A 22,585-nucleotide genomic window follows, 5' to 3' on the forward strand; every position below is an offset into this window, starting at 1 on the left:
ATTCTGGGGCTCTCGAGCACAGGCTCAGTATTTGTGGGGCACAGGCTTAGTTGCTCCATGGCATGTTGGGTCTTTTCGAACAAGGGAATGAACCAGTGTCTCCTGCATTGGCAGGCAGATTCTTTACTGCTGAGCCAACAGAGAAGCCCCAAATCCTCTTTCTTTCGGTCTGCAGGATTTTTAAGGAGCTCACATGAAGGAGTTTTGGGTTTATCTTTGAGGGGTGTTTTTCTCTGGAACTGGGGTAGGGCACAGAGCCTATAGATTGGCCTAAGCTCGGCGTGCTGTTGAGCGATGGGGAAGGTGATGGGGAAGGTCTTTCTCAGGTCCAGGCTGAAACCTAATGCTGTGTGCAGCTACCAGTCTAGATGTGTGGATTTCATCCTCTGTGAAGTTGCTGACCTGGACGTGTCTCCCCCCATGTGGTCTGTCACTTAAATGTGGCTTTGCTGGGGGGTTAGATGCCAAGATTCTAGTAATCAGGATCAGAAACCAGTGAGAAACATTTTTCTCTTCTTTCTTCCTAGCAAATAAAACTGCTCTGTATCAGGAAGCAAAACACAAACAACTCCCTCTCACTGACATTACAGAGAGAGGACATTCCTTCTAAATTCTGGAGTTAGGTTACTTGGCACCCTTCATTGTGCGGTCATGTGATCATTTTGTTTGTTTTGCCTTCTGTGTATTTATATGTGTTTTATTGGCATATAGGTTATTTTAAGAGATGCTATTTAAAACTCTTGATGTCTTTGCATGTATTTTTATCCTGCAAAACTTCTTGGAACTAGTTGATTTTAAAACCATAGATCCTTTTGGTGAGTGAAAATATCTTAGCAGAAAGAAAAATTATGTATAAACCTAGGTCAGCATTTTTAGTAAGTAGTATTTTTATTATTGGATAGGAATCTCCAAGGATTTGGGTCAGAGAAAGTGATGAGAAGAGAGGACACTGATGTGTGTGGGGAGTCCCTGCCTGAACTTGAATGTCACCTTTCAGGAGTCAGACCCCTTGTTTATAAAAAGGAGAGACTGGGAAAAGTCAGTGTTGTTTGGGTTGTTCTGAAATGTTCTGGAGCCTTCTCACTCAAAGTATGCTCCTGCACCAGTTGTGTTATATCACCCTGGAGCTTGTGAGAAATACAGAATCTCAGGTCCCCATCCAAGGATTCTGACTCTGGATTTTAACAAGATTTTATGTGATTGCTACAGTTGGTAAAGTTTGAGAAGCACTGATCCGGGGGCTCTGGCAGCTCTGTGGGGGAGGGAAAGAGAAGGTACAGAGAAGAGGGGTTCTCTTCACTGTGCTCCCTTTGACCTGTGTCCAATAGGAAATTCTGGGTTTTAACTTAAAAAAAAATTAGTTAGCAGTGTCCAGATATTTCCTCTTGAGAAAGAAAGGTCCTTATGCAATTAAGAAAATTGTTTGACTAGATGATTCTCAACATTCATTCAGCGTAAAAGTTTCACAAATACACTTTCTCTCCAAGAAAGAGAAAGGCAAATTTATTATAGCTAAAAGGAAAACAATTACTATCATATCAAGCATACACACTTGATGTCTTGGAGCCCATGTGGGATTAGCTTGAAGTAGGACTGCCAGAAATCCAGGAGAGAGCACACTGCTTTCTTCAGGTGGGGAGAAATTATGCTGTTCCACCCCCAGCAGACAGGCTCACTGTTGGACAACCCCCAAGCTCAGGGGAGGAGCAGGGCAGCTTCTACAATATCCCCGGCCCCCAAGTCAATTTTTAGGGACAGTCAGATTTTGTCATAAGACATAAGATGGCCAAATAGCAAATTATTTCATCAATGATAAGATGTATTCTCACTCATTTGGCAAGACTTATTATTAGTTCTTATTCAACAGCCATAAATTAAATTATTCACATCACCTTTCCTTTTTCTTAGCTATTGTCACAATAATGTTACATAACAATCATTCCAAAATCAGTGTCTTAAAACATTATTATTATTTTAAATAATTCCTCACAGAACTGTGGGTTGACTGGGAGACTTTCTGGTCTGGTCTGGGCCAGCTCATTTTCTGAGACTGGAACTGATCAGTTTGAACTGGCCTCTATTGAGGCATCTCTCCTATTGCTCCACTAAGCTAGCTCATGTGTGACTCTGATCCCAGTGGATTCAAGAAAAGCAATAGAGGAAGCAGAAATATGCAAGCGTTTTCCCCGCCTTTGCTTTTCCCCCTTTGCTAACTTCATATTGGCCTAAGTCACATGGCTGGGCTCAGAATGTGAGGGGCTCAAAAGTTCCAGAACAGACTATGGATGCAAAGACAGCATTTATCAGTTAAACTGCATTTCAGTTAATTAAATTAAATATCAAGCAACCACACTGATTTTAAACAGGAATTCACAGGAAATTAAACTGAAGAAATGCAATCCTCATTGAAAATTGGAATCTTGGAACAGGGATAGCTCAGAGAGATGGATCTCAGTGAACTGCAATAACAGATGATAAGCACTAGTATAAAGTGGATAAGTTCATGGCTTTCTAATATGCTGGTCAGATTATGATAATGTAGGGAAAGGCATATGGCACACATTGTATTTTCTCATGTCTGGTTTGGGAAATAACATGTCCTTCTCTCCTATTGCTACCAAGTCCAAGCTCTGTCTGCTTGCCGCATGACAGGCCAATTAACTGAGAGAGGTGGTGTTGAGGCAAGGAATGAGATTTTATTTGGCAAGCTGGCTGAGCGAGAAGATGGCAGACTAATGTCTCAAAATAACCATCTCTTCAGGGTCTGGATGCCAGGTTCTTTTCTAGGACAGAGATGGAGAGGAGTTGAGGAAATAAAGATCATTATCTTGCAGACATCTGCTGGAATGGCCAATCTCAAGAAGGGGATGTGTTAATCTCTTCAAGCAGAGGGGCAGGTTTCCCTGAGGCAAATCATTTTATATGATTATAATAACAAAAGAATGACAAGCAAAGGTTAAAGTCAAAGAAATACATCGTCATGGAGTCAGAATTGACCTTTCCCTGCAACATTGTTAACACACTTAACAAAAGCTAAATTTATGATTGCCCAGCTGATTTATGGCCAGTTCAACTTTACTGGGTACCAGTATGGCATATTGACCAATTATCTTTGCCAAGTCCTTCATCCACAGTATACTTCAGACCTCCCATCCTACTTGCCTTTTAAGTGCTTTTGAGACAGCATTCGAGAAAGCTGTGTAGTTGGCAGATATTGCAAGATGCATTTGTCTCTTAAATCTTATAAATAAATAATAAAGTTGCTCAGTCGTGTCCAACTCTTTGCGACCCCATGGACTGCAGCCTACCAAGCTCCTCAGTCCATGGAATTTTCCAGGCCAGAGTCTGGAGTGGGTTGCCATTTCCTTCTTCAGGGGATCTTCCCAACCCAGGGATTGAACCCAGGTCTTCTGCATTCCAGGCAGACGCTTTACCATCTGAGCCACCAGGGAAGCCCATATTTCTTTGAGCCCCTTTTTGGGGCGGGGGGCAAGAATACTCTAGTGGGTTGCCATTCCCTTCTCCAGGAGATCTTCCCAACCCAGGGATTGAACCCAGGTCTCCCGCATTGTAGGCAGACGTTTTACCATCTGAAAGTGAAAGTGAAAGTTAAGTTGCTCAGTTGTGTCTGACTCTTTGGGACCCCATGGACTGCAGCCCACCTGGCTCCTCCGTCCATGGGATTCTCCAGGCAAGAATACTGGAGTGGATTGCCATTTCCTTCTCCAGGGAATCTTCCTGACCCAGGGATCAAACCCAGGTCTCCTGCATTGCAGGCAGGCCCTTTAACCTCTGAGCCACCAGGGAACCCTTTGAGCTAGTCATAAATAGGCTACATCACTCACCTGCTCCTGCATCCCAGAGAAAGCTTTTCTGGGGATGTCCAGACCTGGGAGAAAGAGTCAGACTAAAATCTGTCACCTGCCTGAAGTATGTCAGTAATAACCCCAATTAACTTCAGTCTGGTTTCTTTCTCCTCTTGGAACCAGGAGCATATTGGGTGAGAAGGTTAATGCAGTGCCCTCTTATCTCCTCTGGGCAATTCTGCCCACTTGGAATGGTTTTAAATCTCCTCCCTGGGAAGGAAGTGTTCTTTGCTGTAGTGATAAGGAGATGGTAAAGAGGTCAATTGAGGGAGATTAGGATGCCTACTGACATCTCCCTGTGCTGCTCTGGGTTATGATGAATCTGGGAAGTGAGAGGCTGCAGTTAATTTTAGTTCTGAGCAACTCAGCCTCTAAGGGGTTCTTCTGATAGATGCAAGCAAATCTAAAGAACCTTGTTAAAAAGACTTCATCATGCATGTCAAGGGACAGGATATGCACGTGATTTTTACATAGGAGGGGACTTAGTCCCAACTGGGCCCAAAAGAAAATCAGATTTCTCTATTTTTTGAAAAACTATCATCAGGAAAGAAAATGTTTCCTTTGACTCTCTTAGGGTCTCTGGCTGGGTCTGTAAATTTAACTGACAAGAACAGATTAGCAGGAGAAAGCATATGAGTTCACGTAATATAAGTTTTCTGTGACCTGAGAGGCTTCATAAGGAGATGAAGACTAAGGGAAACAGTTGAACCTGTATATTTTAATGCTAAGTCTGATGCAGTGTGGACAGTCAGGAGAAATATAATGGGTCAAAGAGTGTGAGGTAAGCAAAGTAAAGTGGGGAGACTTGGCAAGGACTGTGTGTATTCAGTCTTCACAGTATCTCTTTGTCGTCAGAGACAAAGATGCTTCTTGCCTCCCCGGTATAGCAAGGGCACCTTTATAGGAAGGTTTTATGACCTATTTTAGAAGTGAAGGGGAGAGGAAAGGTCAGAAATTCCCGCTTCTGTTGTTTTCTTAAAAACACCTTCAGCTACAAATATGCCATGTGCTAAGGTGCCATAGTTTGGGGTAACACAGCCTGGGCCCCATCACTAGCTCATCTTCTATGCCAAAGAATAATTTTGCTCCATAAGTTAGTAAGAAAGGAACAGGAAAATGGTAACAATTCCTTCCTAACATTTAATTTTATTATTATTATTATTATTTTGGTGCTGAAACCAAGCAGGCCCCTATCGCATTCCAGGCAAGGAAGCCTTTCTGTCTCTTGTTTCTTGTCCAGCCTCCATGACCTTCCCTAAGTTCCAAAAGGCAGATTCAAAAGTTGTTAGAAGGGATGTTTCACAACAAACTGGATAATTCTTAAAGAGATGGGAATACCTAACGTACCTCCGGAAAAATCTGTTTGTAGGTTAAGAAACAACAGTTAGAACCAAACATGGAACAATAGACTGGTTCCAGATTTGGAAAGGAGTACGTCAAGGCTGTATATTGCCACCTTGCTTATTTGACTTATATGCAGAGTGTATCATGCAAAATGCTAAGCTGGATGAAGTACAAGCTGGGACCAGGTTGCTTGAAGAAATATCAATACGATCAGATATGCAGAAGACAACACCCTTGTGGCAGAAAGCAAAGAAGAACTAAAAAGCCCCTTGATGAAAGAGAAAGAGGAGAGTGAAAAAGCCAGCTTAAAACTCAACATTCAAAAAATTATGATCATAGCATCTGGTCCCATCAGTTCAGTTCAGTTCAGTCACTCAGTTGTGTCCTGCTCTTTGTGACCCTATGGACTACAGCACACCAAGCCTCCCTGTCCATCACCAACTCCTGGAGCTTACTCAAACTCATGTCCATCGAGTCAGTGATGCCATCAAACCATCTCATCCTCTGCCATCCCCTTTTCCTTCACCTTCAACCTTTCCCAGCATCAGGGTCTTTTCCAAAGAGTCAGTTCTTCACATCAGGTAGATAAAGTATTTGAGTTTCAGCTTCAGCATTATTTATTCCAATGAATAATCAGGGCTGATTTCCTTTAAGATGGACTGGTTTGACCTCCTTGCAGTCCAAGGGACTCTCAAGAGTCTTCTCCAACACCACAGTTCAAAAGCAGCAATTCTTCAGCACTCAGCTTTCTTTATAGTCCAATTCTCACATCCATATATGACTACTGGAAAAAACAGCATTGACTAGACAGACTTTTGTCAGCAAAGTAATGTCTCTGTTTTTTTAATATGTTGTCTAGGTTGGGTCATAGCTTTTCCTCCAAGGAGCAAGCATCTTTTAATCTTGTGAATGCAGTCACCATCTGCAGTGATTTTGGAACCCAGAAAAATAAAGTCTGACACTGTTTCCACTCTTTCCCCATATATTTGCCATGAAGTGATGGGACCAAATGCCATGGTCTTAGTCTTCTGAATGTTGGGTTTTAAGCCAACTTTTTCACTCTCCTCTTTCACTTTCATCAAGAAGCTCTTTAGTTCTTCGCTTGCTGCCATAAGGGTAGTATTGTCTGCATATCTGAGGTTATTGCTATTTCTCCCAGCAATCTTAATTCCAGCTTGTGCTTCATCTAGCCCAGTGTTTCTCATTATGCACTCTGCATATAAGTTAAATAAGCAAGGTGACAATATACAACCTTGATGTACTCCTTTCCCAATTTGGAACCAGTCTGTTTTTCCATGTCCAGTTCTAACTGTTGTTTCTTGACCTGCATACAGATTTCTCAAGAGGCAGGTCAGGCGGTCTGGTATTCCCATCTCTTTCAGAATTTTCCAGTTTCTTGTGATCCACACAGTTAAAGGCTTTGGCATAGTCAATAAAGCAGAAGTAGATGTTATTCTGTAACTCTCGCTTTTTTGCTCATCCAGCAGATGTTGGCAATTTGACCTCTGGTTCCTCTGCCTTTTCAAAATCCAGGTTGAACACATGGAATTTCACGGTTCACGTATTGCTAAACCTGGCTTACAGAATTTTGAGCATTACTTTTCTAGTGTGTGAGATGAGTGCAATTGTGTGGTAGTTTGAGCATTCTTTGGCATTGCTTTTCTTTGGGATTGGAATGAAAACTGACCTTTTCCAGTCCTGTGGCCACTGCTGAGCTTTTCAAATTTGCTGGCACATTGACTGGAGCACTTTCTCAGCACCGTTTTTAGGATTTGAAACAGCTCAACTGGAATTCCATCACCTCCACTAGTTTTGTTCATAGTGATGCTTCCAAAGGCCCACTTGACTTCACATTCCAGGATGTCTGGCTCTAGATGAGTGATTTACCATTGTGATTATCTGGGTCATGAAGATCTTTTTTTGTACAGTTCTTCTGTGTATTCTTGCCACCTCTTCTTAATATCTTCTGCTTCTTTTAGGTTTATACCATTTCTGTCCTTTATTGAGCCCATCTTTGCATGCAATGTTCCCTTGGTATCTCTAATTTTCTTGAAGAGATCTCTAGTCTTTCCCATTCTATTGTTTTACTCTATTTGTTTGCACTGATCACTGAGGAAGACTTTCTTACCTCTTCTTGCTATTCTTTGGAACTCTGCATTCAAATGTGTATATCTTTCTTTTTCTCCTTTGCTTTTTGCTTCTCTCCTTTTCACAGCTATTTGTAAGGCCTCCGCAGACAACTGATCACTGGTCCCATCACTTCACGGCAAATAGATTGGAAAACAATGGAAACAGTGACAGACTTTATTTTCTTGGGTTCCATAATCACTGCAGATGGTGACTGCAGCCATGAAATTAAAAGGCACTTGCTCCTTGGAAGAAAAACTATGGCCAACCTAGATGGCATATTAAAAAGCAGAGACATTACTTTACCAACAAATGTGTGTCTAGTCAAAGCTATGGTTTTTCTAGTACTCGTGTATGGATATGAGGACCATAAAGAAAGCTAAGTATTAAAGAAGTGATGCTTTTGAACTGTGGTATTGGAGAAAACTCTTGAGTGTCTCTTCAGCAAGGAGATCAAACCAGTCAATCCTAAAGCAAACTAGACCTGAATATTCACTGGAAGAACTGATGCTGAAACTGAAACTCCAATACTTTGGCCACATGATGCAAAGAACTGACTCACTGGAGAAGACCCTGATGCTGGGAAGATTGAAAGCAGGAGGAGAAGGGGATGACAGAGAATGAGATCGTTGGATGGCATCACTGACTAGATGGACACAAGTTTGAGTAGGCTCTGGGAGTTGGTGTTGGACAGGGAATCCTGGGGTGCTGCAGTCCATGGGGTCACAAGGAGTTGAACACAACTGAGAGACTGAACTTAGAAGTGATGTAGAGACAATGGAGGGGCAATCAGGAAGCAATAGGGCAGATCTGCCTTAGGGCAGATCCTTGGTCCCTGCTCAAGGGTTACATATTACAATGTCTTCAAGTTCTGTAAGATGTCAGCATTCTTCATACCAGTGAAAGACCACATGAAGCTACATTAAAGAATCCAAGAAGCTCATCAAGAAGAATACCTGAGACCAGATTAGAAGTGAGGAGGCCCTGCACACACCCTAATCTTATCAACAACCCCACCCTTGAACCATTGCTATAAAATTCCTAGTCAAATCCTTCTGAATTGGGACACATAACAATTTTGTGGGGCAAGAGCCCACTGTATCCACATTAGCCAAGCAAAACAATAAAGCTGTTCTTTTCCATTTCACCCAAAACGCTGTCTCTAACTGGTGTGATTTGGCACATTTGCTCAGAGGCTGAGCATTTGCAGTCAGTAGCAAAGCAATAATTCCCACAGGCCTTGAATGCTCATGATGTGCCAAGAAGTGTGGTAGGAACAGTGTGCAGTGAGAAGAATTCACATCTAGCTTCTGGGAAAACTTTCCTTAAAAGAACAGAAAAACAAAAAACCTTCCTGTGCTACTTGCATAAGAAGGAGGAGGGAGCTCGTGGTTAGAACCTGAATGTTGGTCATGGGTTGGTGGTGGTCTACTGCAGGGTCAGGGAACCCAGTGTGGTAGTGCATGGGACCTTTTCAAGGAGGTCATTATTATCTTCATTGCCTCCACCATAGTTTGGTCTCAGATCAAGCAACAGGGAGGGAACACAGCCTCCCCATTAAGAGAAAATTGGATTACAAATTTACTGAGCATGGCCCCACCCATCAGAACAAGACCCAGTTTCCCCTTCAGTCAGTCTCTCCCATCAGGAAGCTTCCATAAGCCTCTTATCCTTCTCCGTCAGAGGCCAGGAAAAATGAAAACCACAATCACAGAAAACTAATCAAACTGATCACATGGACCACAGCCTTGTCTAACTCAATGAAACTAGTAGGGCCACCCAAGACAGACTGGTCATGGTGGATAGTTATGACAAAACATAATCCACTGGAGAAGGCAATGGCAAACCACTTCAGTATTCTTGCCTTGAAAACCCCATGAACACCATGAAAAGGAAAAAGATATGACACTAGAAAATGAAATCCTCAGGTCAGAAGGTGCTACTGAAGAAGAGTGGAGAAATAACACCAGAAAGAATGCAGAAATGGAGCCAAAGCAAAAACAACACCCAGCTGTGGATGTGACTTTTGATAGAAGCAAAGTCCTATGGTGTAAAGAAAAATATTGTATATGAAAATAGAATGTTAGGTCCATGAATCAAGGTAAATTAGAAGAGGTCAAACAGGAGAGGGTAATACTGAGCATTGAGGAATCAATGGGCTAAAATGGACTGGAATGGGTGAATTTAACACAGATGACCATTATATCTACTACTGTGCACAAGAATCCCTAAGAAGAAATGGAATAGGCTTCATAGTCAAAAAAGAGTCTGAAACGCAGTACTTGGGTGCAATCTCAAAACTGACAGAATGAGCTCTGTTTGTTTCCAAGGCAAACCATTCAATATCACAGTAATCCAACCCTATGCCCCAACCAGTAGTGCTGAAGAAGCTGAAGTTGAATAGTTCTATGAAGACCTACAAGACCTTTTAGAACTAGCACTGAATAAGATATACTTTTCATTATAAGGGACTGGAATGAAAAGTAGAAAATCAAGAGATACCTGGAGTAATAGGCAGATTTGGCCTTGGAGTACAGAATAAAATAGGGCAAAAGCTACAGAGTTTTGCCAAGAGAACGCACTGGTCATAGCAACTACCCTCTTCCAACAACACAAGAGAAGACTACACATGGACATCACCAGATGGCCAATACCAAAATCATGTTGCAGCCAAAGATGGAGAAGCTCTATACAGTCAGCAGAAACAAGACCAGGAGCTGACTGTATGGGCTCAGATCATAAACTCTTTATTGCAAATTTCAGCCTTAAGTTGAAAAAATAGGGAAAACCCCTAGACCATTGAGGTATGACCTAAATCAAATCCCTTATGATTATACAATGGAAGTGACAAATCAATTCAAGGGATTAGATCTGATAGACAGAGAGCCTGAAGAACTATATACATTGCATGGACATTGTTCATGACATTGTACAGGATGCAGTGATCAAGACCATCCCCAAGAAAAAGAAATGCAAAAAGGCAAACAACTGCCTAAGGAAGCCTCACAAATAGCTGAGAATAGAAGAGAAGTGAAAGGCAAAGGAGAAAAGGAAAGATACACCCATGTGAACACAGAGTTCCAAAGAATAGCAAGGAGGGATAAAAAAGAGTTCCTCAGTGATCAAGGCAAAGAAATGGAGGAAAACAATAGAATGGGAAAGACAGAGATCCCTTCAAGAAAATTAGTGATACGAAGGGAATACTTCATGCAAAGATTGGCACAATGAAGGACAGAAATGGTATGAACCTAAGAGAAGCAGAAGATATTAAGAAAGAGTGATAAGAATACACAGAAGAATTGTACAAAAAAGATTTTCATGACCCAGATAACCAAAATGGTGTGATCACTCACCTAGAGCCAGACATCCCGGAATGCAAAGTCAAGTAGGCATTAGGAAGCATCACTATGAACAAAGCTAGTGGAGGTGATGGAATTCCAGTTGACCTATTTCAAATACTAAAAGATGATGCTGTGAAAGTGCTGCACTCAATATGCCAGCAAATTTGGAAAGCTCAGCAGTGGCCACATGACTGGAAAATATCTGTTTTCATTCTAATGCCAAAGAAAGGCAATGCCTAAGAATGTTCAGACTACTGCACAATTGCACTCATCTCACACACTAGGAAAGTAATGCTCAAAATTCTTCAAGCCAGGCTTCAACAGCATGTGATCTGTGAACTTCCATGTGTTCAAGCTGGATTTCAAAAAGCCAGAGGAACCAGAGATCAAATTAGAAACATCCATTGGCTTATCAAAAAAGCAAGATAGTTCCAGAACAACATATACTTCTGCTTTATTGATTACACCAAAACCTTTGACTGTGCAGATCACAACAAACTGTGGAAAATTCTTAAAGAAATGGGAATGCCAGACCACCTGACCTGCCTCCTGAGAAATCTGTATGCAGGTCAAGAAGCTACAGTTAGAACTGGACATGGAACAACAGACTGGTTCTAAATAGGGAAAGGAATACGTCAAGGTTGTATATTGTCACCCTGCTTATTTAACTTATATACAGAGTACATCATGAGAAATGCTGGGCTTGATGAAACACTACTGGAATCAAGATTGCCTGGAGAAATAGCAATAACCTCAGATATGCAGATGACACCACCCTTAGGGTAGAAAGTGAAGGAAGAAGAGCATCTTGATGAAAGTGAAAGTGGAGAGTAAAAAAGTTGGCTTAAAACTCAACATTCAGAAAACTAGGATCATGGCTTCTGGTCCCATCACTTCACAGCAAATAGATTGGGAAACAGTGGATACCGTGACAGACTTAATTTTTTTAGGCTCCAAAATCATTGCAGATGGTGACTGCATCCATGAAATTAAAAGATGCTTGCTCCTGGAGGAAAAGATATGACCAACCTACACAGCCTTTTAAAAAAGCAGAAACATTACTTTGCCAACAAAGTTCCATCTAGTCAAAGCTATGGTTTTTTCAGTAGTCATCTATGGATGTGAGGGCTGGACTATAAAGGAAGCTGAGTGCAGAAGAATATGCTCTTGAAAAGTTTTGGTTTTGGAGAAGACTCTTGAGAGTCCCTTGGACTGCAAGGGTATCCAACCACCCAATCCTAAAGGAAATCAGTCATGAATATTCATGGGAATGACTGATGCTGAAGCTGAAATGCCAATACTTTGGCCACTGATACGAAGAATTGATTCACTGGAAAAGACCCAAATTCTGGGAAAGATTGAAGGGCAGAGGAGAAGGGGATGACAGAGTATGAGATGGTTGGATGGCATCGCGGAATCAATGGACATGAGTTTGAGTAGACTCTGAGAGTTGTGATGGACAGGGAAGCCTGGGGTGCTGCAGTCCATGGAGACAGAAAGGGTCAGACAGGACTGAGTGACTGAACTGACAGTCTGATCTCTTGGCTCTTCTACATCTTTCCTCTACCTTCTCTGATCTCTTTTCTGTATTTCTCTGCATTGTTTAGAATGTTGTCTGACCTATTAAAGCCTATCTTTCTCAGCTCCCACTGCAAACTGATAATTTAGTGTTACCCCACAAAAGAGAGGTGTTCCCTTGTAGTTCATTTGGTAAAGAGTCTGTGTGCAATGCAGGAGACCCAGGTTCTATCCCTGGGTTGTGAAGATCCCCTGGAGAAGGAAATGGCAACCTACTCCAGCATTCTTGCCTGGAGAACCCCATGTTCAGAGGATCCTGGCAGTGCAAGAGTTGGAGATGACTTAGCGAGTAAATCACCACCACAAAAGAGAACTAGGCATGGCTTTCTTGACATAAGAGAAGCCAGTTTTGGCTTAAGCCATTTTGTGATCTAAGGCTGGGCACATGTTTGCTCTTGAACAGATCCCAATAATTAATGATCTTAAGGGAACAATGTTATCAGGCAAGTGAAGTAACAATAGCAAAAGTAATTACCAGTTGTAAAGACTCCCAGTTCCCTTTCCATGGTAAGGATTAGCGTGAAGCAGTCAACCACCAGATCAGCTGGAACCTCAGGGATGCTGATGTTGACCTTTTCTGACTCCCCTGACTTCAATCAATTAAAGCTTAGACCACCCAAACTTCTTTATGTATATGCATGTACCTTTAGCTTAAAATGTACCCCATGTACCCCAATTTTGCTATTCAGGGAGACACTGCTTTGTGAAAGTTCCCCAGTGTTCTCCTTACTTGCTGCAAGAAATAAATCCTTCCTTCCCCTGATCTTTGACTTGGTTGTGTCTTTTATCTTGACACCCGCAAGGAGATGAGCCCAGTTTTTTGGTTTACAGCATCACCATGCTCTCTGCTTCAGTAGGTTTCCAAAACAATGAGATAGAATATAAAGAGTGAATGACTGACTGAATGAATGGATGAATGAGTAAATGAATAACATGGGCTTGTGAAATGGTGTGTCTCCTGCTGTATTGATAAACAAGGATGCCACAGCCATTAGGGATACCAGCCCTCCAGGTGTGAATTTCTGAGCCCAGGAAGAACAGTGCTTGCTCTCTGGCATCCATTGAGCTGCTGCTGCTCCCCTTGGTGGACCAGGAACTGAGGATGTGAAAAGTCAAATCTCAGATACACATGAAAGCAATGATTTCAGTGAGCCCAGACTCTTGCATCTTCCCATACACAGAATATCACTGAATTCCTTACCTTGAGATATCTTGTTTTCCTTAACTAACAATCATCTTTTGATGTTCAGACTACTTGCCCCCTTTTGCAAGCGTCTGTATAACTTGACTCCCCTCTGCCTCCTCAGAACAGTTCTCTCAGTGTATTTGAGATGCTGTCACTTGGACCTGAAGTCCTAAAAATTCCCACCAAATAAAACATAACTCTCAACTTCTAGGTTGTGACTACATTTTAAGTTGACAAGCTCCTTTCTGCAGCCAACTCTCTCTTTGCAGTCAACTCCCACCAAATAAAAGTAATAAAGGAAATTCCATTTACCCTCAGTGTGGTGGTCTTCTCAGCTTGATTTAGTTTCAGGCTTCTCCAAGAATGATGGGAACCAGGACCATGCCATTCATTAGGCTGGCAAATTTTCAGATTATTGGATTCCTAGGAAAATATAGGTCTCCTTCCTCCAGAGTATCCCTGCACTGCACCCCCCCACCACCTGACTATGGGACAGAAGTTAATTCTAGACCAGTGTGACTCAACAGAAGACTAATGTGAACATATATGAGTTTACATTTCTAGCAGCCACTTTTAAACCAAGAAACAATTAACAGTGTATTGAAGGTTGAATAGTGTCCAGTCTGAAAAAAAATATGTTGGAGGTACTTAACACCTAGTACCTCAGAATGTGACATTATTTGGAGATGAGGCCTTTACAGAGGTGATCAGGTTAAAATGAGGTCATTGAGGTGGACCCTACACATGGCTGAGTGACTGAGCACAATGCAGCATTACTGTCAGCCGTATCATGAAAAAGGCCATGTCGCCAACAGATAGACATGTGTAGTAGGAAGAGGATGTGAGGAAACTTAGGGAGAAGACAGTTGTCTGCAAGTCAAGCAGAAAGGCTTTTCCTTCACAGCCTCCAAAGGAACCAATCCTGCTGACACCTTGATCTTGGACTTCCAGCCTCTAGAATTGTAAGGTAATCTACCTCTGTTGTCAAAACTGTTCAGTCTGTGGTCCTTTGTAAACGACAACTCTAGCAAACTCACATGCAGTGGAAACATTTGCTTAACAACATTTTATTTCACTGCATAAATCAAAGTTTTCCCTGATGTCTCAGTGGGTAAAGAATCCTCCTGCAATGCAGGACACACAGTTTCGATCCCTAGGTTAGAAAGATCCCCTGGAGGAAGAAATGGCAAACCACTCCAGTATTCTTGCCTTAAAAATCCCATGGATGGAGGAGCCTGGAAGGTTACAGTCCAAAGGGTTGCAAAAAGTTGGACATGACTCTGTGATTAAGCACATACACACCATATGTCAAAGTATTATTATCATTCCACTTGTAATTAACATAAAGACATTTTACATTCTTCCAAATCTAGTATGCATCTGACACAACACATCTCCATTTGGATTTACCAATTTCAGGTGCCCAGGAACCACATGTGACTCATGGGTCCCACAGCACACAGTAAGCTAAGCCTGGTGGTAAGGGAGAGTCCTCTGCCCCATCCCCCTAAGCTGAGTGGGAGCAGACCACCACTCCACAATGCTGTCTCTGGAGACACGGAGAATCAGGGACTTTAACTTCATGTCTGAAGATGCTACCAAACTCAGCTTTGACTGCTCACTGCTTGAATACCAGTACTCAAGAGATGAATGCCAGTAGGGACAGAGGGGCCTGAAACCTGGGGAGAAGACAGACTCATGTTCAAAACCAACTCTGAAGATTCTGCTCGACCATGAAAAATCTTAAAGAGCGCATCGTTTGGAGGTAGGGTCAGAGTCTTTGCTATCTTCCACTGTGTGCAGGCTGTCTTCTGCTGTAAGTTCCCTACATAGGAACCTTCAAGTTGCAAGTTTTGACGTTTCAAAGATATGAATGTGCATTCAGATGTCCAATCACATGAATTAGTTCACGTGTCTGGAGTACATTGTCATGTGCATGCCTTCTCTATAAGTGGTTTTGCTTTCGTGTACTTTACTATGTAGAGAACAGTAGAACTGTTTCATTTCAAGCCCAGGGTGTCCAAAAGCTGTATTGATGTAGCTGGTACTTCTAAGAAGTGCCGAGTGATAATGATGATCTTGGTGAGCAACATGAGATGCTTACTAGTCAAGACCTGGTGGAACTAGAAATCCAGAGAAAAGACAAAGAGAGACAAGAGGAAGAAGAAGTAACTGAAGAACTGAAGAGATTCACAGCACAGGAAGAGGCAAGGGGATTTTCTTTATTCGAGGAGGCACTGTTCATTTTTGAAGCATAAGACCCAAACAGAGAATGGTACATGAAGTTTGGAGCAGCCATTCAGAAGGCAATCCAGTGCTACCATGGCATCTATGACAAGGAGAAAAAAAAAAAAAAACAGAGCTCATACCCAGACATCACTGGATCGTTTTCTCAAGAGGGTGGGCAGAATTGAATCCAGAAAGGAACCAGAACCCATGCTGGTTGCCATTGAAGAAGGAATTCATAGGGCTAGGACTCCATCTCAGGCCTATCTGTGCTGATCATGCTCGGCTGCCTCTCCAGTGGACTCTGAACTCGGTGCTTAGCACCTATGGGAATGACAATGGAAGGATAAGACCCCCTCTGAGCAGGGGAATCTTGAAGATCACATCCAGGTTACTCATTGCCTAAGAGGAAACATACCATAATCACCCCTGCCTCCGGACAGGTCATAAATTTTTTTCCATATCTATCGGGATGTAATCACAGGTTTATCGATTATTAACTGGTTGGAACGTGACCAAGGGCTTATTGATTATTAACCGTTTGGAATGTAACTGCGGGCTTATTGATTATTAACTGTTTGAACACATAACATGTGAATGATGGGGTTAATGTAGTTATCTTTACCCTTCCTTTGTTTATGTAAGTCTCAAGGGAATTGGGGTGGTGGGTTTGGACACGTACACATGGGGTATAAAAGATTTTCACAAATGCTGGTCGGGGTCCTTGGCTAAGAGGAGACTCTGCCTTGGGCTCGCCAGTGTAATAAACTGCACTCCACTATCTGCATTGTTCTTCTGAGTGAGTTTGTTTCCCGGTAAGCATGGCTATAACAACATCAGCCTCAGACTTGAGTGAGGCTGCAGCTCTCCCTCGGCCTCCTACTGCTGACGATCTTTAGCTTTACCATCTCCCGCCTTCTCTCCCTCCTCCAGTCAGCAGCTCTTCTTGCCTGTTCAGTTGGTATCAGCCCCTGTATGACAGCTTTTCAAGGAACTGTTCTGTAAGATTAAAAACATTTTTTTAAATTTTTTGTTTGTTATATATTCTTGTGTGAAAAGTATTACAAACCTATCACAGTACAGTGCTCTGTGGCTGATTGTGTGAGTTGAGTACCTATGCTAACTTTGTTAGACTTAAAGAGCAAATTGGACTCAGGGATGCACTCTTGAAATGGGATTCCTTTGGATGTAGGGGGCTGACGGTAAATGGTTGGTGGCTCCAGAAATCTTGGGCCTTAGTTCCTGCAGAAGAACTCAAAGATATTAACATTTTGCTCTGCATATTCCTTGAGGAGGAACCAGGCCCCTGCCTGAGGGCTGCACTATTATTTCTTGACTGCTCCTCCCTTTGTTTCCGTAAAGCCTCCCTTCTCTGATTAGCAACTCTTTGAATCTGCCCTTTGGAACAGATTCAGCGTTTGGAAGGTCACGGAGGCTGAATGAAGCATATTTCCTGCAAACAGGAAATGAAGGATTTGTACCTGGGAGGGACCCACAGGGTCCTTCTTCGTTTCAAGGATGGCAAACTAAAAATATATATATTTCATTTTTTTCATTAGCATGGTTCTGTTTTACAAGGATACATGTATTTTAAAATTGAGCAATGGGGTGCATTTCCTACCTGGGCAAATTGGTCAATTCGGTGTTAATACTTTAAGCACACAAATGCAGACTGCATAAGTCATTTACCATAGAAACAGAGAAAAGCCCATCTTCCACCGACTTAAAATAAAACAGTCTCTATATAAATATGCACAACCATATGACACACGATTTCTGGGGCACAGCACTACATTTTATTTCCTCTAAAAATGTCAATACAGTCACAGAGCACTGTTGGGAAGCGTGGCTCCCTCCTTTCTGTGCTGGGCTCAGGCTGGTTGGCCAGTGACTTATCCTTGGGCCAACCCATCATCTCTCACTTTTCTGTTTGTTGAATGGTGGTAGTAGAAAGGAGCAAAGTGCAAAGACTTTCCTAATGTTCGTCATCTACTTACTCTCTATATCTTAGAAACAAACACTGACAAATTAATATTGATATTGTTGATTTTGTCCAATGCTTTTCCAGGAAAAATAAGCATTAGATAGGATGTGATATTATGATTTGTAGTAAGAAATATATCTGGGACGTGCGTGGTGGTCCAGTGGTTAAGATTCTGTGCTTCCAATGCAGGCAGGCAGGTTGGGTGCTTGGTTAGGAGACTAAGATCCCACATGTGGCATGGCCAATAAATAAAAAAGATAAAATTATATATATATTTATATATTGAGAATCTGAGTTGAATTTATATATATATATATATATATATATATATATATATACACACACATGTTAGAAAAACGCCGCGGGAGGAAAAAGCCGCCTCTAAGGACCGGTGGTAAAGGCCTTTATTAAGCGTCGCTCTCGGGCAGAACTCCCGGGGGCGGGTGAGCGAGGAGACAAAGGGAGTCTGCGAGGTATGAGGGGTGGGGAGGGGTTTTATAGTCAGGGCCGGTGTCCAAGCCAGGTCTTTTCATATAGGGAAGAAAGCACGGGCTACAGCGGCGGTCAGTGTCTAAGGGCTCTGTGTTGGTACATGATTGGACCAGGCTGCAGTGGGTCGGTCCCCGGAAGTTTAGCCAGCCTCCGGAATTTGCCTTGTGGCACTTTCCCGGGGCATGCCCCGACCTTTCATCCTGGCCTTTTTGTTATAGGACAAGGGGCGCCGGTTCTCTCTGGCTATTTCCTGCTGAACCGGGGCGGCGAGGGGTAGGGGCCAGCCGGGACGAAAGGTCAGCTTATGCAGGATTGTGAAATGGGTCTATGTCTTCTTGACTGAGTCGAGTGTAAGCTGTTAGGAGCATGGCCCGTCCGGTTGCAGCCTGCGCTATTTTTTGGACCCATTGAGTCTGGTCCAGAGGGGGCTTTCTTGGAGCTGTCTGCGCCTTTGTTCCAGGCCTGACGGTTGGGGCCAATAGGGGATGTGGAGATGCCAGTCGAAGTCCAGGGCCGTAGCCACCCGCAGCTGGCCACCACCCGCTTCCTGGTAGTTCCAATCAGGGTCAGTGTCAGGAACTGTCTGAGCTCCCGGGGGGCACTTGGGGGAGGGGTTGGCACAGTGCCACTGGTCGGCCTTAGCCCTGGCTGCCATCCAAATGGCCTGCCTCTCTTCGGGGGTGGTGGTAGATCCCAGGATGACATATATGTCCTGCCATGTTAAGGCATAGGCGCGGGTCAGACCAGTAAACTGCTTAATGTACTGAGTGGGGTTGGAGGAAAAGGATCCCAGCTTGGCCTCAATCTGTGCTAAGTCCTGGAGAGAGAAGGGGACGTGGACCTGGGCCAGGCCCTCGGCTCCGGCCACTTGTCGCAAAGGGAATAGGGGGGCTGGGGGAGGGGGAGGGGAGGCTCCTGGAGGGTTGCTGTGGGAGCGAGTGTGGGAGCTAACCGGAGACGAGAAGGGAGTGACGCGGGGAAGAGGAGGATACAAGATAGGGTTAAGGGCCGGAGGATCTGGGGCTGGCGGTGAAGCCTCAGGGGCGGGAACAGGAACAAAAGAGGCCGGAGTAGGGTTAGAGGGGGAGAGGTTAGGAGGGGCCGGAGAGGAGGGGGAGGGGCGAGAGCGCAACGCCCAAAAGGCCTGAACATAGGGGACCTCAGACCATTTTCCCGTTCTCCGGCAGTAATTATCCAAATCATGGAGGACGTCAAAGTCTAGTGTCCCTGTGGCTGGCCATTGTGAGCCATTATCTAGGGAATACTGAGGCCAGGCCTGTGAACACAGAAAAGTGAGCTGCTGGGGGCGGATATCTCTCTTTAGCCTTAGAGTCTGCAGGTTAGCCAGCAGGCACTCTAAGGGGGTGGAGTATTGGGGATCGGGTTTGGAGGCTGTCGATCCCATGGCGACTACGGGGCGTGGAGGCAACCCCCGCTGTCTGAACGTCTTCGGACGAGTCAAGGGGAGCCAGAGGTCCGTGTAGTTGCCGGGAACGTCTTCCTCACGACCGCAGGGACCCGGAAAGGCCGAAGCCGGAGGCCGAAGCCAGTGGTCTACTCAGCCGCTGGGGACGTCTCCCCACCAGCTGGTGACCGGGAGGGCCCAGTAAGTGCGCACTGGTTACGGGGCCCTAGGAGGTGATCGCCAGGGAGGGCAGGCCCCAAAGCCGAAGGGACTTACCCCATATCCTGCCATCCGGGGGGTTGGTCAGCCGCCTGGATCCGGGGCTACCGCGGCGGTGGAGCTGGAGGGGGCCTCAACGGCGAGTGCCGGGGGCCTCATCTCGGGCCTCACGTTGGGGCACCAGATGTTAGAAAAACGCCACGGGAGGGAAAAGCCGCCTCTAAGGACCGGTGGTAAAGGCCTTTATTAAGCGTCGCTCTCGGGCAGAACTCCCGGGGGCGGGTGAGTGAGGAGACAAAGGGAGTCTGCGAGGTATGAGGGGTGGGGAGGGGTTTTATAGTCAGGGCCGGTGTCCAAGCCAGGTCTTTTCATATAGGGAAGAAAGCACGGGCTACAGCGGTGGTCAATGTCTAAGGGCTCTGTGTTGGTACATGATTGGACCAGGCTGCAGTGGGTCGGTCCCCGGAAGTTTAGCCAGCCTCCGGAATTTGCCTTGCGGCACTTTCCCGGGGCATGCCCCGACCTTTCAATACATATATTTATATTTGTGTATATATAATGTATTTATGTATACTCTTCTATGTTGCTTCAGTCGTGTCTAACTCTGTGCGACCCCATAGATGGCAGCCCAACAGGTTCCCCCGTCCCTGGGATTCTCCAGGCAAGAACATTGGAGTGGGTTGCCTTTTCCTTCTCCAATGCAGGAAAGTGAAAAGTGAAAGTGAAGTCGCTCAGTCGTGTCTGACTCTTAGCGACCCCATGGACTGCAGCCTACCAGGCTCCTCCATCCATGGGATTTTCCAGGCAAGAGTACTGGAGTGGGTTGCCATTGCCTTCTCCATTTATGTATATATATATATGTATATATATATGTGTATATATATATATATATATATATATATATATATATATATATATATATATATATAAAAGCTATTAAAACCCTTACAACTTCCTGAGTGATGAGAGTGATAAGATGTTTTTTGTTATATTAGTGAAGGTGACTTTTGAGCCAAATTTAAGGGTGGGTACTGGTTGCCAGTAGAGTCAACCAGGTGACGATAAGGTTGGAACTTTCCATTTCATTGCCAGACCTCCAGAGAAGATGGAGAGGCTGGAAGTTGAATCAGTAGCCAATGACCAATTAGTTCATCAATCATGCTTTTGTAATAAAGGCCCCATTAAAAACCCCCAAAACGAGAGGTTTGGAGAGCTTTCAGGCTGGAGGCCAGAACACCTCCAAGTGCTACTATAATGGGTCCTAAATTCCAGATCAGAGGCTCCTTTGGGACTTCACTTTGTGTATTTCTTCAACTGGCTGTTGAACATACCTTTTAATATAAACCTACTGAGCAAACAGGTTTCCTGAGTTCTGTGAGTCTTTCCAGCAAAGTAATTGCATTTAAGGAACGGGTGGTGGGACCCTCTGATTTTCAGTTGGTTGCTGAACACCACAGGTAACAACCTGATTTGTGATTGGAGTCTGAAGTTGCAGGGGGTTGGGGACAGGTTTGGACTGAGTCCTTAGCCTATGGAATCTGATGCCATCTGCAGGTAGATACTGTCAGAATTAAGTTGAACTGTAGGATACCCAGCTAGTGTCTGAGAATTTCCTGGTGGTTTAGAGAACCACCCTTGCTCCAGCTTCCCCCAACACACACACATGGACATTAGAATTGGTATCATATTCCTTATGAAAAACTGGCAAAAATTACTAAGAAATAACAGTGTTCTCCGTGTTGTCATATAGCAGGGGAGAGGAAGTTAAGTCTCCTGTAATTGTCAGAGAAAGAGGGGAATCCTAAGACTATGTTGGGGCTTCAAAGGTGGCACAGTGGTAAAGAATCCATCTGCCAATGCAGTAGACTTAGGAGATGTGGGTTTGACCTGGGTTGGGAAAATCCCTGGAAGAGGAAATGGCAACCCACTCCAGTATTCTTGCCTGGGAAATACCATGGACAGGGGAGCCTGGCAGGCTCTAGTCCATGGGGTCACAAAGAGTTGGACACACCTAAGTGACTGAATACACACACACACACACACACACACACACACACACACAAACACACACACCTCAAAAATAAAGAAAGAAAGAAACTACTCTCAATTTTATAAATAGCTGGTACACATGCTTGGTTATGTTAAATAAAAAACAAATCAGGACTTAGTAAGAGGAGACTTTTTTCTAAAGGATTATTGCCAGAGGGAGAAGGACCATTGTAATAGGAAGAATGCTCTGTCCATAGATCTGCGAGCAGCTCAAGGGTTAAGCAAAAAGGTCTTTTCTTTTACAAGCACACTTAGTCTTACTGCACTTTTCTTTATTGGGCTTCACAGATAGAACATTTTTTACAAATTGAAAGTTTGTGGCAAGTCTATCTGCACCATTTTTCCAAGAGCATTTTTTAAATTAAGGGCTACGCCACACATTTTTTTTTTTTTTTTTTTGAGACATGTGCTATTGCACACTTAATAGACTACAGTATAGTGTGAACATAGATTTTATATGCCATATGGGAAGCCAGTGCATATAAAGCATGTGACTGTTTATTGCGATATCTGCTGTATTTAGGTGGTCTAGAAATATCTCCGAGGTTTGCCAGTGTAGAGATCAGTGAACACAGCTCCATAGAACCTGGAGTGAGGGGGTGGGATGAAGGGGAGTATGGTAGGATAAGACAATCTATCATGCTTGTGGGGAGCATTCCATCATTAACCATTAACTGTTCCCATCTGGAGGGGGTTTCAGTACCTGAAAAATAGCTCTAAGACGTTGTTTGTATCCATTGATGGGGAAATAAGACCTTGCCCCAGGGC

At 43.8% G+C, this 22,585-nt stretch overlaps 1 non-coding gene across 1 annotated transcript; it reads right to left on the bottom strand.

The window, feature by feature from the left end:
• Window positions 1–3,380: 3,380 nt before the first annotated feature.
• Window positions 3,381–3,452, bottom strand: TRNAS-GGA (transfer RNA serine (anticodon GGA)). Its single transcript has one exon. It is a non-coding gene; the product is annotated as a tRNA-Ser (tRNA).
• Window positions 3,453–22,585: the final 19,133 nt, after the last annotated feature.

Source organism: Dama dama, chromosome 23 (genome assembly GCF_033118175.1).
Source record: "Dama dama isolate Ldn47 chromosome 23, ASM3311817v1, whole genome shotgun sequence".
NCBI classification, from domain to species: domain Eukaryota; kingdom Metazoa; phylum Chordata; class Mammalia; order Artiodactyla; family Cervidae; genus Dama; species Dama dama.